At 41.1% G+C, this 12,557-nt stretch overlaps 1 long non-coding RNA gene across 1 annotated transcript in view; it reads left to right on the plus strand.

The window, feature by feature from the left end:
• The first annotated feature begins 549 nt into the window (after positions 1-549).
• LOC116999168 overlaps positions 550-12,557 on the plus strand; it is a 36,418-nt gene continuing 24,410 nt past the window's right edge. Inside the window, exon 1 of the long non-coding RNA XR_004418532.1 lies at positions 550-614. This is a non-coding gene — a long non-coding RNA (uncharacterized LOC116999168). The remainder of the gene's footprint in view (positions 615-12,557) is intronic.

The raw sequence follows: 12,557 nt of genomic DNA on the forward strand, positions 1-12,557 counted from the left end.
CACTCAGGAGTCAGAGCTGTGCAGGCACAAGTCCCCTGAAACATTTCTTATGGGGAGATATTTCCAAGCAGACTGGGCTGTAGCACATTCTTTCATCTTCTTCATCTTTTTTTCCCTTTTTTAAGCATGTCCATTCAGGTCTCATGCAATGACCTTTTAAATGGCCTCATGTTAGCTTCTCTTTCATGAATGTGAATGTATTTGCACCAAGTTTTCCATGTGCATCTTCGCAAAAAAATGGCCATTAAAATCAGCAATTGGAGCTTTAAACAATCCTCATGTATGCTAAAGAATTTCACTTCTATTTAAATTTTTGAATAATATTTTATATTCTGAATTAACAGATACAAATAATTTTTGAAGTATAACCTCCTGAGTTTTAGACTTTTTAGCTGGTTTTATTTTACTGTCTTAGTCTATAGAAATATATATAGATATTAAAGGTATTTATAGAATAAGTAACTCTTACACCTGAGTAATTTATAAAGATTTTCTACTTTAAACTTCATTAGAATATCATGATTTTCTTTACCAGGTTGGTGTCTAATACTTCTTTTATGTAACTCTACAGATTGAGTTGGAAGAAAAAAAGAGAAGAGCAAAAAAACCCCTCTGTGAGTATCTCAATTTTTTATTCAATCTATACTGATTAGTTGTGTTTGGTCAGATGTGTAATATGACATTGTTCTTCTGCTATGATTGGATGAATGCACAGATAATCATGATATGAATCATTACATTTGCAAAGCAAAATCCATTTTCCACCATAATGCTCCCTTGAGCATATTTTATAGAGATGAATTGATGAAATATACTATTTTTGAGTACGTTGGCCATTTTTAGGTGTCTCCCTTGAACAGCTTTAGAAATTATTTGCACTTGGTTTGCAGTGGAGCAAAGGAGCTGGGGCTGGGGATAAGCGTTGCTTGTCTGAGTTGAAGGAATGGAGGGTGATTGGGTGAGAGGAGAGGGCCCACCTGCCCCATCCAATCCCATCCTATCCCATCCCATTCCCTGGGCACTCACCCACTCCAGAGGGGCTCCCAAATTGTGAGAGGAAGGCTGTTGTTGTAACATTGCTTATTCTCCTGAAAGTGGAAATACAACACAGGCAGTGATTTCCCACAAACGTCCTCAAGGAGGGGGGTTGCTGGGACTGAACATTCCTATTTCATTAGTGCTTTCTGCCTGAATTGTTTTCAGTTTAGAGGCTTTCTGTCATATTTTTGGGGATAAGTTTACTCTGAGCAGATGAGTTGATGGGCTGAGCAAGCTAAACTTGAATAAATTTGCACACAGATGAGAAGATGCAGGAATCTGAGGGGTAGATGGGCTTGCAGTGACTGGAGCTCACAGGGATCAGGCTTGTTTCAGATGCTGTCTCTGGTTTATTGTGTTACACCAGGCATGCTGAGGGGAGCATTCCTCCTCTCAGCCTGCCTTGTATGTCTGTCTGTCCATCTGCATGGTCAGAGGTGCACTGTAATAGAAATTACTGAGGTAGAGAATCTGGTGCAACTGGGACCCAATATCACAAGGGGTCATTAGTCCCCACAGCTATGCACGAATGTTGAAAACAAAGCATGAGTTAATGCAGGGACAGGGCACACACAGAATTATAGTGCTGATAGCCCTGTGCTGGTAGAGATTAATACCTCATACATCTCTTTGAAAGCAGAGAGAAATTCTAGCTCTCGTAAATTATTTGTAATTGTAGTAGCATCTTATTACTGTATTTAAGGAAAAAAAGAAAGAGAGATGGTAATTAGTTGCTATATAATGTAATATATAATAGATTACAAGTTTGAGGTTTTATGGTGCCTGGAGGAAAGAGATGTGAAAGGATTTGTCTGTGGTTACACACAGGGGTGAAGTCATCACCTCATGGCTCTACCCGAAGAACAACATCAGGAAACCAAGCACTCGGATTAATACCACAGAAGTGGATTAAGGCTTTTGGTGATCTCAAAGAGAGTCAGATAAAGAGTCAGATAGATTAACCACCTATGGATTTAATGCCAAGTAAAGAACTTGTGGGTTTAAAAAGAATCTTTCTCTGATCAGGGAACTGGAGAGAGAGTGCACAGTGAGAATTCTCATCACCCCAAGCTCTTCACAGCAGGAGAGTTTCTCTGGGTGGAGAATGTCCTGGCTGAGAGCAGACCAGCACAAAGGAGTTCAAGGCACTGATTAGAAGGCTCTTCCTCTGCCTTTCATGAAGAACAGCAAAAGGAAAAAATAATCTAAAAACTTCTAGTTCTTGAGGAAGCAAATTAAATTACCGTTGGAAAAGAATAGTTGCTGGTAGAAGTGTGAAGTGTTGATCTTATGTATTTTTTGCACATTGTAGAGATCCTTAAAGGCTGTCGGCATTTTAATTAAATATGACAGCTTGACAAAAGGAGCAGCTAGGTGTGAAATGCATATACCGCTGGAGGGGAGCTTGCTGTGCAACAGTGACCTGGAATTGGGAAGTCGCTGACTGTGACCTTCGCTGTGCTTTGAGGAGCAGCCAGAGCTGCAGGCAGGCTTGTCAACTGTGCAGTCCCCAAAAGTGACACACCACATTCATTACTGCAGGAGTCAGGCATGGTGAGAGCACTGCCACTGCTGCTTGCTGCTGCTCCTGCTTGCTGACCCTTCCCCTTGACATGCAAGCTTGGTTTCCTCTTGGTGTAATGGACCAGCCTGGAAAAGTGATGAGAAACTGCATTTTTCCACCTTCTTTCTGTTGGGGGGGAATCAATCTTAGTTGTAGGATCCTGACACTTAATCTCATTATTATCATCAGAGACCAGCCATGGCTGTAGCCTGTAACTGAGTTCTTTCTACCATTACATGGCTTTTCCATTAACTGCTCCCTCCAGTGAAAGGCTCTCCAGCTCACTAACACTTTGCTGCATTTCAGGCATCTCTATTATTAATTAATTTGCTATTTGCTGTAATAAATCCCATCACAATTCATTTATTTAGCACAATATGGGTATTTCATGTCTTCTGATTATGCGTCCTTGACAGCCTTAAAGATTTCCCTGCTGTTAGGACACAGCAACCTCTGACATCCTGATGCAGCAGATCCTGACCTGCATTCTATCAGCAGCTGCTGAGCTTTAAAGGCCCCTTCAGATGTAACCTATTCTATGATCTTTTGTGACTCTTCCAGCTTCCCAGTTGCAAAAACCACAGCCAGGCAGACCTTGTTAGGGCTGAGCATTCTCTGCCTCGTGAAACTCCGGTGTTCAGAGCTGTATAGCCACTGCTGTAACTTTCCTGAGCAGTACATTAAGCCTACTTTCATTACATGTTACACTGTAGAAATGTCATCTTTCATGGAATTGATGAAGCAAAATTGGTTTTAAATTCAGAGAAAGATCTGGATTGCTCAAGAACAAGGAGGTTGTCCATTAACTTGTAGCTCAGCCTGGTCACTACTGTGAAAAATACTTTAGGTAAGAACTTCTATTCAGAGAGGAGTGTACATTCATTTACATCATGAAAAGGAAGAAGAGGGGGATTCTGTACAGGAAAATTTAATATTCATAGTACAAAAGTGAATGTAAATTGAGTGGTGAATGCCTCGGAGTAGTTGAAGAGTTCAACAAATTCCTCACAACCACATAGTAATTGATCATTCATTATTATCCCAGTGGATTTCTAGCACTCATTCTGCCATAATTTGTCACTTTCATATCCTTAAGCATAAACAGTTGTGGATGCACAAAGACTTGAAACAAACAGCCTTTGAAAGGAGCAAATTAAACATTAGGTATCAGTAACATGATTCAGTGATGCTTATTACTGAGCAATAAGTATGTTGTTTTGTTCCCCTACATCAACATATAAACAGGGTGATTAATGACAAAATCTAATGTTTCCATTCTATTCATGCACTAATAGTTATACCTACAGCAGCTTATGATTTGTTGCTAAAACTCAAAAAGCTGTGTAACAGAGTCAACTCCTGCTGGATGTTGGTGCTGTGGAGATGAGGTGGATGGGGATGGGAAATGCACAGGGATTTTTGCCAGTGGAGTTCAAGGTAAACTGTGAACCCCACTGGTTGTGGAGATCCTGGGCCAGTGCCACTGCAATCAGCAGGAGCTGTTGATTTGGCCCATAAAGAACCACAGCCATTTCAGAAACTGTGTGGAAATGAGTAACTCTGTAAACCCAGCATGGGCTGAATCCAAACAAAAATGTGTGTGCAGCAGGGTGATCAATTAATGTGCTGCAACAGGGCTTGACAGCTTTGCTGGTCATTTTCTGGCTTCCTAATTTTGAAAACTTTCTGGGGAAAAAACCCTAAAAATACCCCTTTTCCCAAACTGAAAGTAAATTTAACCTTCTAGTAAAAAAATGTGCTATTTCAACCATGTCAGCTTTCAAACAGCTACAGGTTATGAATTTACCAGGTTCATTGCATTGCATTGCAAAATCACCTATGGGTGTTTTTGTTGTGCAATTGATGCTAAAGCATTTGTTTAATGTGGCTGTGCAATCAAAGAGCCAACCATTATCTAGTGGTGCTAGGGTATGTAAAATAAATAATATTTATTGCCAGTGGTTGTCATGAGCACAGGTGTGGTGTGAGTTACAGTTGCTGTCCCCTGTGGTAAAAGGACCCCAGAAGACAATCACAAACTGTCATTAGTCTGACATGAACTCCAGAAGCCATAAACCCACCCTTATTTATGTTTTAGTATTCTGCACCCTTTATTTACCAGGGTTAGACATACTTCACCATACTTTGTAGGGTGAGACTTCCTCTCAGTGGGGAGAGAGGAAAAATGAGAATGGTTATATCCTCAGACTGAAACTTGACACATTCACTTCAATTTCTAAAGGACATTTCTGTTCATTCCTGCTGTGAAAGCATAATTGAGCCTGTTTTTATAAAAAGGCATTGTTATTGGAACAGTAATATTTGAAAATAAGATCCATCCACTTTATCAGAAATCAGAAGAACTTCTGAAATGTTGACACGTGCGTGTAGACATCTGAAAATACTGTGCTTCTGTTTCCTGCTGTCTTCTTAGATAAAATTAAATGGTGGAAAGGAACCCAATATGCTGTTTACAGAGGGGAAGAATTATATTTTTTTCTGTTATAATTAAATGCTACTGTGCTGGTGGTTTTTTGAATGTTGCTTCTGAACCAGAAAATAGCATATAAACCACATGGGAGAGCTGTAACACCTGCCAGTCTTTACCCCAGAATTATTTGCAATAACCCCTCCTTCACCTCCCAGATTTCTCCCATACAGGTTTTCATTTAACCAGAAATAGTAAAACAGGTATTTCTAGATGAACCCTAGCAGTAAAGGTTACACTGGAAAGAATCCAAATCACCTTTTGCAGTTTAGAAAGGTATTTTAAAGCAATGAATTAACCAGAATTTGCATAACTTGCAAACCTTTTCATAACCACTCAAGATGGTAATTTTCTATCTATTTCTAATTTAATGGTTTTCTGTCAATTAGTTTTCCCCCCAAATAACATTCAATGAAGGGAATGCATTGAATTCAAGAAAACTTTGATTTTTTTTTTTTTTTTTTAATTTTTTTTTGGGGTGGGGGGTTGGTTGGTTTTTCTTTTGTTTTCCCATTTCATTAAGCCTAAACTAGCTTGTACCATGCATTTATTGGTCTAATTAATTCAGGGATTTTTGATACCCACAGCATATTTGCTTCCTTTCCTATGTCTTTTGGAGCTACCATTTACCTTCCCAAGCCACCCATCTTCCACTACTCTGAAGTTAAATCATTAAATAAAGATCATAAAGAATAAAAGTAATTCCCTTGATTCTCTCATTAAGAGTGTCCTCTGTCTTCCCCAGATAACTCGGTGAGGCAGGAGTGAGCCAGCACTACAGCTCAGTCTTTCCCCAAGCCCTGGGGAAGTGCATGGGGAAGGAATCCCATTCCTGGCATCTCCACACAAGCTGTGGTTTGGACCTTCACCTCCTAGCTCAGCAGGAAGGATGGACACACATGTAAAAAAACCAAAATGTGTTCAGCAGCAGCCCAAGGGTGATGATCACTCCTAGACAGTGAGACCTGGGTGAGCACAGCAGCAACTTAATTAGTGCTGCTGCTCTGGGCCCTAGAATTCAGGCAGGAAAACATCCTCTGGAAGTGATTTGCAAAGCCTGGTGAAGTGCTACTTAGAGAGAAACTGCTGGCTTCAGTCCTGATCTTGCATGAAGCCTCTGTGCATAGCATGGTGAGAGTGAGGTATTTTCAGGAGGCTGAGCAGAGAGCAGTCAGATTAATTTTCAAGGCCAAGGAAGGAAAAATTTCAGATCTGTATGCCCTTGATGGGTGAAATCAACTCTGTGTGATTTGAATTTGAGTTCTCTCTTGGTGAGGCCAGAAGTCATTTTCTTTTAGAATATCAGCTAAAGATCCCATGAAAATGGGAGTGATGGGTTGGAGCCCAGCTCCACCCTTGGCCCCTGAGCTCTGAGGAGTGCACCTGTGCTGCAGCACATCTCCTCCTGACCTCCAGCTCCTGACCTGGACTGCAGGCCCTGAACACCCTTCCTTAGGGAATTTCCTGCAGGGAGCAATTTCTGCTTTGTCCCTTGGTGACAGGCTTCTAGGAAAACTGGGGTGAGAAACTTGTGAACGCCTGCAAATGTGCTCCCCAGCAGCCCAGCCTGGCTGCAGCAGCTTCTCCCTGCACAGAGGAAGGGTACAGGATTTATCTGTGATAGTGTCCCATTGTTCTCCCCACACACAACAGAATAATTACAACCTTGCACAAAAACTGAACAGACCAGACCTTTTGTCCTTATCTCTTCCTGCCGTCCTATTGTTTCTCTTCCTATTCAGTTGTGTTTGAAAAAGGGTCTTCCTTTAAACATTGCAAAAGCTTCCCCATCTTCTCCCCTCATTTTTATTTTTTTTTGTTAAATATTATTTTATGAGAATCACCACAAATTAATGTTTTAAGTTTTTTTTTACCCCCAGAAAGATATTCAGATTCAAAAAGAGAGGTCCATTCTGAAAAAAAAAACAAAACAAAGGAACCCTCGAAGTGTTTGAAATTTCTGTTCTGCTTTTTCTGCCTGCAGTTCTCTCCCAAGTCAGGACAAGATTAACCCCTGAGGTAGCAATTAAAGATGGAAACCTTAAGTGGAATTAAACTTATTTCCCAGGGAAAGTCTGACTCGAAGTAATTCCTCATACTATGGGACAAGTAATTTCATAAACACCATTATTCTGGATTGTTTTTCACAGTGATTGCATGGCTTTTTGCTAATGTCACCAGAGTGTTGTTCATTCAACATTCATTAGGATGTTTTATTTTTTTCTTACTAAGAACCACTTCTCTCTGTCAAACATCATTGCAGTGAGGGGGTTGGGAATGTTTTACTGATTTCCTTCCCCCAAACTTCAGAATAATTTATGGTCTATCATTCCTCCTCAACCCTTAATATATTCCTTTTTAAAGCTTAGTCTAAAATTATAAGAACAAAGTTTTACAAAGAACACTGCAATTCTGAGTTTTGTTTTGTTCCTTTTCATCACTGCACTTCTTTAAATTGTGTATGCACTAAATAGAAATGTCATCTTCTAGGCTTCAAGCAGAGACAAAGCTTAGTGCAGAATATTTGGGCTTGCTTTCAATTGAGTGGGCTAAATAAAAAGCAATCAGCATCTATATCTGACTACTGATCCTAACCAAAAGCAAGCCTTTCAGCAGCTTCAGAATTGTTAGGTAAAAGCCAAAAGGTGTTCTGTGTTCTCTGGTTCTGCACACGTCTTAGTTTTCTGAAATAGAAATATCAAAATTCCTTACATGAATTCTCACCTGTCTAAAATCAGCAGCCTGAGCTTCAGCTGCTGGACAGACTGTGACACAAATTGTGTCTGCACACACAGCTCTCTGCTTTCCAGAGACAAGGAGGCTGTGTGAGCTCAGTAACTATCCAGAGTTTTGGATGTTTATTCAGGAGGAAGCCTTTGAAATTCATCAGCTGCTATTTGGGATATGAGAGAGACTCCTGCTCTGTAAATTATGATGCCACACAGTCAGACTTAAAAGCTTTCTTAAAAATTAAATGCCAGGAACTTAGAAACTCCATGAGGGAAAAAGAAACCTAGGTGGAAGTATCTTTTACATCTTTAATTGCATCCCCTGCAAGAATTTGTTCCCATAATTAAAGGGCACATGATAATTAGCATGAAGAGGCAAACTACAAATGAAAAGTCACTGGAGTTGTGCTAAAGGGGCATATAAGGTTTTTTCAGATGCAGTTGGAAAGTCCTTTTTGTGGAGCATTTATTACAGAGTTGTAAAAAATAATCCATAAAAGAAAGCAATTTTTCCTGAAAAATTATGTCTTGTTTCCCACTTTACAATCCAATGCTTTTCTTTTGTCATGGTAAAAATGCTCAGCATCTTTTGGGGTCCATACTTATTTATCCCTTCCAATAGTTAGGAAATGTCAGTAGTACTCAGAAGGAGATGGAAATGTCAGCAGTGCCATTCTCAGCAGTGACTGCACATTTGAATAAGTAATAATTTTTGATACCTCATCACAGAGACAAACTGCTATGTGAGTCCCTGCAAATAACCCGGGGGAGATTTTTACAGTCACCAATACTAAAATTCACACACACATAAAATGTTCAATTTTTGACCACTAAATGTAATTAAAGTCAGCCTTTTCCTTTTTTCCAAACAGATGGGAAAATACCAAAATGTTAAGTACCTTCATTTTCGCCACAGGGTTCCTTCGAAGGCTTTAAACTTTTGCATGGCAGCCAGATTTTCAGCTGGATTTTTCTCCTTGTGTTCAGGCCTTGCAGCTCTGAAGGAAGGAGAAAGGAGTTACAGGCAGCTCCCTTTAGCTTGCCCTGCTTGCTGTCTCTGCTGCTTGCTTAGCAAACTTTGCTCAAAGTAGGTTAATGTTCTGATGCACAGCAGGCTCAAAAACCAAAGCTTGATTTTGACTTTTTTTTTTTTTGAAGGCTGTCAGCACTCATTCATCCAAGGACCTATTCCATCTCTCTGTTTACCCACTACAGGACATTTTAAAATCAAAGTCCCAGGCACTTTTTTTTTAGAATTCAGAGGAGTTACTTCAATCAACCATTTTGTTTTCCTGCAGTGACAATTGGGATTTATCTAATTGCTAAATAAGGCTTTGCTCGTGCGAATTTGCATGGGGAGTCATCCAAGAAAAACAGGAGGCAGTGGGACTTGCATCAGAAGGCAGGTGTATTTTTGGGTAGTTCTCCTTTAGCATCTCGCCCTCACCATTGCACTTGTCTGAACTTTTCAGGCTCTGAAGACTTTGGACTGGGCCCTGGATCAAGCCTTCTGTGATGGAAGTGAAGGAAGGCAGGGGTCTGTTTGTGGCACAGAGAGGGGAGCACAGTGTGGAGGAGGCTGTTGGTGTGTGTGTATAGGATGGTTATATATATATAGATGTATATGTGTGTGTGTATATATAAGGGTGTGCATGCAGCCTTTCCTTCTTGCCTTTGAAGACAGAGATATTTAATGTCCCCTTTCCTTTCCCTATGTAAACATGATTCAACGCAGGCAGGTTCCCTGGCATCCTGCTGGAATCACAGAACAGAATCCTGGAATCACAGAATGTCTTGGGTTGGAAGGGACCCTAAAGATCATCTACTCCCAGGCCCCAAATCTGTGTAGGTTTTGTTGCATGTGCTTTCTGTTACTTGCCAAAGCCACCTGTGTCCCCAGTGAGAATTTGTGATGTTTAGTAGTCCCTAAGAAGTATGTATAGAAACTAATAACTGGATTTTGGGAAGACAGGATTGTGTCTCAGACTTATCTTTACGGGGTGGGCTCATTTATCAAGAAAGGGAGGAAATAACCAGTGCAAAGTGCTCTCCACAGTGTGTCAGGAGTTAGAAATGGAAAACTATTAATGCAAGTGTGTGGCCTGGAGGAATAAATATATTATATGAGCTCCTAAAGTATGATTTAAACTTTAACTTCTAACTTGGAAGGGGGAAAAGGGAGTTTATATTGCTTATGTTGCTTCAAGGTATTCATATACTAATGATAAGTATTTCTCTTTCTGTGTCATTGTAGTGAAGAATCACAGGAAGTTTCTTCACCTGGGATAAGAAGGGACTAGATATTTCACATTTTAATATCTCTGCACTTATGAAATATGTTACAACTTGGGATGTTTCTCCTGAGAAGCTCTGGAAAGCAGCAGGATTAGTTTCAAAGGCAGGACGAGAGTCAGAAGTACCAGTGTTAAAACAGCAATCTGTGTAAGCTGTTTTACAGCTTCAGAGTTGTGCAAAGCTGTAACTTCCCTTGGCCTCGTGCCCCAGACTGCCTGTCCATAAAGCACTGCAACCCTGCCTTGACACATTTTATAGGACACTTCAGCTTGCAGGGAGTTGTTAAGATGCTTCTGCAATCCTGTGGAGGAGCAGAGGGGTGGGCTGTCCTGTGAGTGCACAGTGAGAAGTCCTGCTGCTCTGTTTGGTGGGATTGTGCCACAGAGAGGGGCAGCACCCAGCTGAGGTGATGTGGAGGGTACAGCAACCAGGTGTGACCATCTCACTGCCTGGGATGTAGCTGCCCAGGTCATTGCATGATATCACACATCTTTCTGGAACTGCTGCACTGCCTGGTACATTTTCTATTCATAGGTAGCAATAGTTGTGTCATAACAAGGGTACCTTCAGCTTGGAAGGGGTGCTCGTTTAAGATGAGATAATCAGTTTTAGAAGGCAAAAATAGGATCTAAATCCTAATTCTTGTGAATAGCCATTAATAGCAGATGCTTCACATGCAGTGCAGCTTGTATCTTAATTTTGAGCCTAAATCAGGACTCATTCACACATCTGTAATTTTATGCATACAAAAACCTCCCAGGAGAATCCCACGGGTGCAGAACCCTGAAGCTGTGCAGGAGACAGGCAACAAACCATGCTGAGTGTGATCATGTGCAGGCACTTCCCTGAAACCCCCTGCAGACACCCTGTCCTGCCCACCATCCTCAGGGGTCTGCAGGTGGGAAGCTCCCACAGCACTTCTGCGTTTCATGTCTGATCCCAAATGGATCCCACGTTACACGAGGAGGAGGGAAAATGGAAAGCTAATGAGCAGAGGATCTCAAAAGTAAACTGCTTTTTATCTATAAAGGGCTTGATCCACATTGCACTGACATGTTTCTTGCAATGCAAAGGAGGAGCTGATGTGTGAATTAGAGCAATTTATGCACATTTAAAGAACTTTATGATGCTGTAATTAGATGGGCATCTTTACAGAAAGTACATCTCAGCAGCCTAAATAGCAGAAATGAGAAAACTGTTGTTTTTTATGTTGTTCTCTCTGTGTCCCTTTTAGGTCCAGTCCACTGTCCAGATAAATGTTTCTTTAGATTTTGTCCCTGTAAGAGGTTCTTCATCCCAGCAAGATGGCCTTTTTATTTTTATTTTGAGGTGTTTGTGTGCACTGGAATAATGCCACCCTATATATAGAATGCTTTTTACTTTGATTTTAAAATAATTTTATGCTTTTAATGTAATAGTTTTAAAATAGTTTCTTGCTTTCAAAAGAGCAAAATACAGCTGCTACTAGAATCTGATTAATGCTTGTTATGTCATGATAACTGTAATTAAATTCAGCTAATTACTGCAATATTTATGGAAAACAAGGAACAAAAGCTGTAGTTCAACACTTATGCTGGTATATAAGGGCACAGGAGTGATCTAAGAAAAGCTGTAGGGCAGAGTGGTGACTCTGGGGAGACCTCAGGGAGCCCAGACCTTCCCTTTGCATCCCACTGGGTGATGTGGAGCCAGCACATGCACGCCCTCCCTCATGGCATCTTCTTGCTTCCATTTCTCTTCTTTGTTATGAAGGATGTGTCAGCAGAGCAAATCAGTCTCAGGGCTGTGTCACTGCAAGGATTGCTTTGGACTGTGCCTCAGCCTTCAGCTCTCTGGAGATGTCCCTCTGACTGGACAGCACCAGGGGGATTTACAGCCACCTTCGTCTGCCTTCAGTTTGAGATTTAAGGGAAGAACAGAAAAACATCATTTCCCTAGAAACTCCTCTCTGGTGACAGCTTCTGAAACACCGAGCTCTGACAGATGGATGTGATGGCAGTTCATGGGTATGTTAGTGGTTACAGCAGGGCCATTGCTCTCAGCTCATCACACAGACCTAAAGCATTGACAAAAATGTCTCCAAAACCGATTGTGGTTTTTTTGTTTTGGTTTGGTTTTTGTTTGGTTGTTGTTTTGTTCTGGGTTTTGTTGGGTTTTTTTTTCCCCAATGTAGCTGTCCAAAATGATCACAGGAATTGCTGCAACCAGCTTTCCAAATCATTGCCTAAACCTACCTACCTGTCCTCATGGACAACTGCTCTGCTCAATACAAGTTTTCACTTTATATGCCCCCCAAACGGTGGCATGGTCTGCACAATGGCAGACAGGCAGTCTGCAGCTAACCTGGCTGGAGGAGCACAGCCTGGGGGAGGCTGACTGCAGGCAGATGGACAAAAGTGCTGGGACATTGCAACTGAGTCACCCTGGTTCTGCTGACAGGGTT

Source organism: Catharus ustulatus, chromosome 8, assembly GCF_009819885.2.
Source record: "Catharus ustulatus isolate bCatUst1 chromosome 8, bCatUst1.pri.v2, whole genome shotgun sequence".
NCBI lineage: Eukaryota > Metazoa > Chordata > Aves > Passeriformes > Turdidae > Catharus > Catharus ustulatus.